Genomic DNA, 6,007 nt, shown 5'->3' with positions numbered 1-6,007 from the left:
CGTGCCCTGGCGTGGGGTTCTGTGGCCCAGCGGAGCATCTCTTCCTCACACACACAAAGGCACCACCTGGGCTAGTGGTCCTGGCTCCTGTATCTTTACTACTAAGACGCTTAAAACAGAACTTTGCTAAGTGTGACTCCGCTTCCACCCCCCCCCCTCTGAGACTCTCCATGGTTCCCACTGACCTACAGGATAAAAATTAGGATAATAATAACATAGCGCTCACACTTCCTAATCATTTACTATATGCCCAGACTGAGCTAAGGGATTTTCCGTGCAATGCCTATTCCCCCATCACGTGCAATCTTTATATTACCAAGCATAACACATATATAGAAAACTGCACAAAACATCTATGTACTGTCAACAAACTATAAACACATTTAACCTTCACGGCAGCACCGCGAGGGGGTCATTATTACCATCCAATTTTCCAGAGGAGGAGACTGAGATGCAGAGTGTAAGTTGCAGGCCTGAGATCACACAGTGAATGGCAGAGGCAGGATTAAACCCAGGCCTCTGGCTGCATCAACCCACGGGGATCCTGTGCTGGCTCGGCTCACGGAATCCTCACAACCCCCTGCCAGGGGCTTCTCTCCTTGTGCCCATTTTCCAGATGGGACAGTGAGATCAGAGGGCTCAGTCACTTCCTTGTCCAGGGCTCGAGGCCCAGCATGGAGGATACTAGATCACACTACCACACTGTGCCTCTGTGCACAGTAGGTGCTGGATAAAGGCCCATGTGAGTGATGCTTGGGTGCAGTAATGTGCACCAGTGCCCAGTCCCTCTCCAGGAAGTTTTGCGAGAGGCAGAGGGGGTCCGCATTCCCTGGGAGGCCGGGTCAGACATGGAGTCTGATGTGGGGGCCTTTACCCCTTAAGTTGCTCCCCTCTCCCCGACTTTCCTCTTCCCCAGAAGAGGCTTGTTTCAGGACGGAGTCCCAAGGTTGCTGGCCTTTGCCTCCCACTAGCCCCTCTGGAGTAGGCTCCCCGCCTGTACCTCTTCTTGCCCCAGCGTGCTTTGCACACAGTAGGGCCTAAATGGACTGAATTCCAAACAGCAGGGTCATCTCTGCCACTGGGAGAGCCTGTGTTCACACCCCACCTCTGGCCTTGCCACCTTGAGAAAACGACTTGGCTGCTCTGGCCCTCAGTTTCCTCACCTGCAAAATGGGATGAACACCTTGCCCTAGGTTTGTTGTGCGGCTTACACCACCTACTCTGTGCAGCGTGCCTGGGAGGGTGTTGGTACCTGTGGCGACAGCTCTGTCCCCATCGTCACGTGGCAGCACACACAGATCTGGTGGCTTAAACAAAATCAGGGGCTAGGGGCTTCCCTGGTGGTGCAGTGGTTAAGAATCCGCCTGCCAATGCAGGGGACACAGGTTCGAGCCCTGGTCCAGGAGGATCCCACATGCCGCGGAGCAACTAAGCCCGTGCGCCACAACTACTGAGCCTGCGCTCTAGAGCCCACGAGCCACAAGTACTGAAGCCCACGTGCCTAGAGCCCGGGGTCTGCAATGAGAGAAGCCACCGCAATGAGAAGCCCGTGCACTGCAATGAAGAGTAGCCCCCGCTCGCCGCAACTAGAGAAAGCCCGCACGCAGCAACGAAGACCCAATGCAGCCATAAATAGATAGATAGATAGATTAAATAAATAAATCTATTTAAAAAAGAACCTGCTGTATAAAAATAAAAATAAAATTCAAAAAAAAATTAAAAAATAAAAAAAACGGGGGCTGTTCTTCACCTTGAATCCTCATCCACATGGCCCCAGAAGCCTTATTCCTGTTAGGGGATTTTTTTTTCTTCCTGTTGCATCTGTCAGGATCATAAATACTTGCAAGGGGAAGAAAAAAAATTCCCCCAGACTTTACGTCAACACAAACAGCCCTAATTGGTCCTGGAGCCTCATAATTCTCAGATTGTCTTGACCATGTGTATCTAGGAAATTCACAGCAGCAAAGGTGAAGGGTGTTTTCATTCGTAAATTGAAGTGGAGGCTTTGTCTTCCACTGAAATTTGGCTCCAGCTTCTCGCCTTGGGGCACTTTTTCTATGTGTGTGCAGAAATCTGACTTATCGCTTTCTTAGGGGAAAGGAGAAAATGCATGAATATTTAATTATTCTGCTGCCAGGAGGGGAGGGCTGGGAGCTAAATGGATAAAGAGGTGGATTTTTCTTTTCAAAGGCCACGGCAGGATCCGACCTGGCCCTTCGGATTTCCCCCGTCCTCCTGCCCTGTGTCATGTTGGGGGCCACGGCTGTCATGTTCCTGCTACCCGGCCTCTCTAGTTTTGGAAAGGATCAGCCGTAGGCGTGTTTGGGTCATTTCCGGTCGGTTCTTCTGGGCTCCTTGGCATATTTTGTTTGGCTTGCAACAAACATAGGCGAAGGGGGTGGGGAAAGGGGCGGTAAGGTCCAAGCACATCTTTGGCCGAAGAATTGCTGGCCAACAGGGAAGGGGAACCTGTGGCTGATGAGGCTAGAACATTCTGCAGTGTGAAAGCCAAAAAATTCCAAAAGAAACATTCTGTAGTTTCCAGCCTGTAAGGGGAGGAAGAGGATTTCCTCTTTGGGCGGCTTCTGGGGGCTCTGGGGAGGGCCCCCATCAGTGGCGGCCCCTCTGGCGGCCAGCACGGAGGGGCGGCGGCGGGGGCGGGGGACAGGAAACAGGTTTGGGAGTCTGGGCAGGACCAAATTTGGAGAAACTCAGGGGCAAGCATTTCAGCCCAGGCAGGAATAGGACTCGCTGTAAAGGCACAGCACTCTCCCCCAACGGTGGTCCTGGGGAGAGCTGCCTCTGCTGCTTGGGGGAGGGGGGTGTAAACTGAGGCACCAACGTACCTTCACTTTGCAGAGAGGGTTTAAACGAGGACTGCATGTCGGGGGAGAATGACCACAAGGACCGCTGGCTGAGCACCTACTGTGTACCACAGGCTTCCCTGCATCCTTAGCACACATCCCCGCAAGGGACGGGCCATTAGGTCCATAAGACAGATGTGGAAACCGTGGCTGAGAGAGGCAGATGGGCTGACCCCGGCTCCTTAGAAAGAACCATCTCTTCCCTAGTAGATGATTTTAAGTTGTACTGTTCTCTGTTTAACAAGAGGATGCCACATGTAAAGGCATTCTCTATAAACTGTTGAACATAAAATAATGAAGAATTCAAATTTTTCATAACCATCAGGAATAATTAAGGCAATTGTGTTAGGCCAGTTTTGTCATAGCGGGTCCCTTTCCCACCATCTGACAGAAAATGGGCATAATTGATGCGCAAATAGCCCACCTCTCATGTCAATAAATCTGTCATAAAAATTCAAAAATGTTTTTAAATGATAAAGATGTTCACAGTGCGAACAGCATCCCCTTGGATATGGCACCTTGTGCAGTGCAAAACCTAAACAACCGAACACAGCAGCCCTGATGAGTGAGCAGATTTGAACCTGGGGCTGTCTTTCCAGAGCCTGGGTACTGCCAGGCTCCTCCCATGGCTTAGCTGGCTTGCGATTTGGCCCCATCCCAGCTTCTAACTGCTAATGACAAAGAGCACTTGATGAATCAGAAAGGAAGGAAGAGAGGTGTAAGGATTAGATCCAGCTTTTATCACTGTCTCCCGAGTCCTAGCACAGGGCCTGGCATGCAGTGGGCTCCTTAAGGCAGCCTGAATGAATGATTGTGTGAATGAAAGCTAAGTCCACTCCTCTCTCCACCCCCTTGTCTGCGTCCCACAGGGCACTGAGCTCAGGGGTGGTGGCAGATGGAGGGGCTACAATCTGAAACCCCACTGAGCCGAGGGAAGAGAGCCAGTTCCCACAGGCCCCGGGACACAGTGAGCCGTGTGAAAGCCGCCGGCCAGAGCCTCTTGTAATCAGGGACAATGCTTGGCCCTCATTCCCGAAGGACATCCCGGGGTCTCCGGAGGCTGGACCGGTCCTGCCAAGTGCTCTGGCCTTCTGCCCGCCCAGCGCCGCCTGGTGAGGGTGGGGCCCACCTGGCGACTCCTTCCTTCCAGCTGCTGGCTCCGGGGGTTCCGGCCACGCTTTCCTGTGGCCGCCCCTTCTCTTCCCGGCCCCCACCCTGCTGGCCTTGCTGCTCCAGTTTCTGCCTGCCACCAGCCCCGGCCTTTCTGGGCTGTCCCCCTGGGGCACGGGGCTGGGGGCCTCAGCCCCCAGGGAGGGGGTGACGGCTCTGGCTGTGTGCAGCTGACTCGTGTGTCACGCTCGCGGACGGTGGGTCTGGAGACTGCAGTGCTCACCTGTGTCATGGGACCGTGTGGATGCCCTCCACACTCCCTCCCTCAGGCCTCGCGCGGCGGTCCTTGGATAGGCTGGGGTCATTATCCCAACCTCACAGGTGGGGAAACTGAGGCTCTGAGAGCTTGAGGGACTTGACAAGGCCACACTAAGTTTATCAGAGGCAGTCAAGGTTTGAGCCCAAGCACGTCTGCCTCCAAATTGGGAGTGTCTAACCCTTCTGCCGACCTGCCCTGCACACCCCAGGACTTCAGCCCGTGCACCCAGGCTGCGTCTGGGATTCTCACCCCTGGTGGAGATGCCCAGGACTGTGCTGGAAGCAGAGAGAACATTCCCCTCGCCCCGCCCCGCCCCGTTCCTGGCTCCAGTGACATCCAACAGAACACCCTGAATGGACCAGGAAGTTGGATGGACTTTGCCCAAACAGTGTTCTTATGGGGGAGAGCAGAAGCGGTTGTGTTACTTCCTTCTGACGTTTCTCCAGGACAGACCCCCGGGGTGTGTGTGTGTGTTTGTGTGTGTGTGTGTGTGTGTGTGTTTGTGTGTGTGTGTGTGTGTTTTACCACCTTCACCTGGAGGACCGATGTCTCCTCAGAGCCTGGCTGTCAGAGTGAAGAGGGGCGGACAGTGGGAGGGGTTGGAAGGAGAAGAGAGGGGAAGGCAGGCAGGGAACACGCTCAAGCCACAAGGCCAGGGGGGGTTATGAGAGAGAAGGCATGGCTCCTCCAGTGGGGGTCCCCAGGGCATGGGGACCGTGTCTGCCCCCCCCAGATCCCCAGGGAAGCCCTGTCAGTGGGAGCCGCTGTGCTGCAGAGGAGAGAGCCCTGGCCCGGGGTGGGCAGGAGAGCCTCAGTGCTGACACTTGCTAACAGTTGCGTTCCTGGGTGGATATACTGCCACTCTGACCCTCAGTCTCTTCATCTGGAAAGTGAGCAAAACATAGTTCCTACCTCGTGGGTGGTTGTGAGGAGTAGATAAGCTAGCAAGATGAAATTAGCGGGCTCCTCAGTGCTCATACACATTAGGAAAAAAAGGAAGAAGGCTCGGGCCATCCCAAAAGGTCAGTTTGAGGGCTGAGGGAAAGAATTCTCCATTTCCTCCAGGGCCTGCCCTCGGTTTGGCCCCACTTCCTGTCCCAATCTGGCCAATCAGGCCTGCCCAGATTTAACCCCTCCCCTGCCCAAAGTCACCTCAGCCACTTGGCCAGGGCCTGACCTGGCCCATTTGGTTTAATTGGCCTCAGCCTGCATTTTAAGGCAAAAGTAGACCTCTCCGGGTACCATCCAGGACGGTCTCCCCGCCCTGCACAGCTGCAGCGCCCCCGATCCTTCCAGTCGCTCCGATTTCCTGGTGCTCTAGGGCCCAAGGTCAGTGGGTCATGCAGCTCACCTCCTCTCCCTGCAAGTCTGGGCCCCATTTCCTTGTCCATGGAGCAGCTCAGGCTACCTGAACATCCTTCCAGCTCCACCTCCCACAAGGTCCTCACTCAGGATGACACTTACCTCCACCTCTGCCATCTTCCTAGAAAAGTCTCAGGGAAGGGCTTTGATTGGTCCTGGTTAGGTCACATGCCCATCCTAGCACCAATCACAGTGGCTAGGAGAATGGGAAACTGTGATTGGCCCGGACTGGGTCACATGTTCCCCCCTGTTGCAGAGGGACAAGAGCAAAATACTGTGATTGGCACCTGCCCCCAGAACCTCAGGGTTGGGGCGGGAGAAGCCACTCCCCCAAGTCAGGGACGCAGTTGTG

The sequence above is a fragment of the Mesoplodon bidens genome, assembly GCF_964165515.1.
Source record: "Mesoplodon bidens genome assembly, chromosome: 18".
NCBI classification, from domain to species: Eukaryota; Metazoa; Chordata; class Mammalia; order Artiodactyla; family Ziphiidae; genus Mesoplodon; species Mesoplodon bidens.
The sequence above is the reverse complement of the archived record's forward strand: the minus strand, read 5'-3'. Positions refer to the sequence as shown.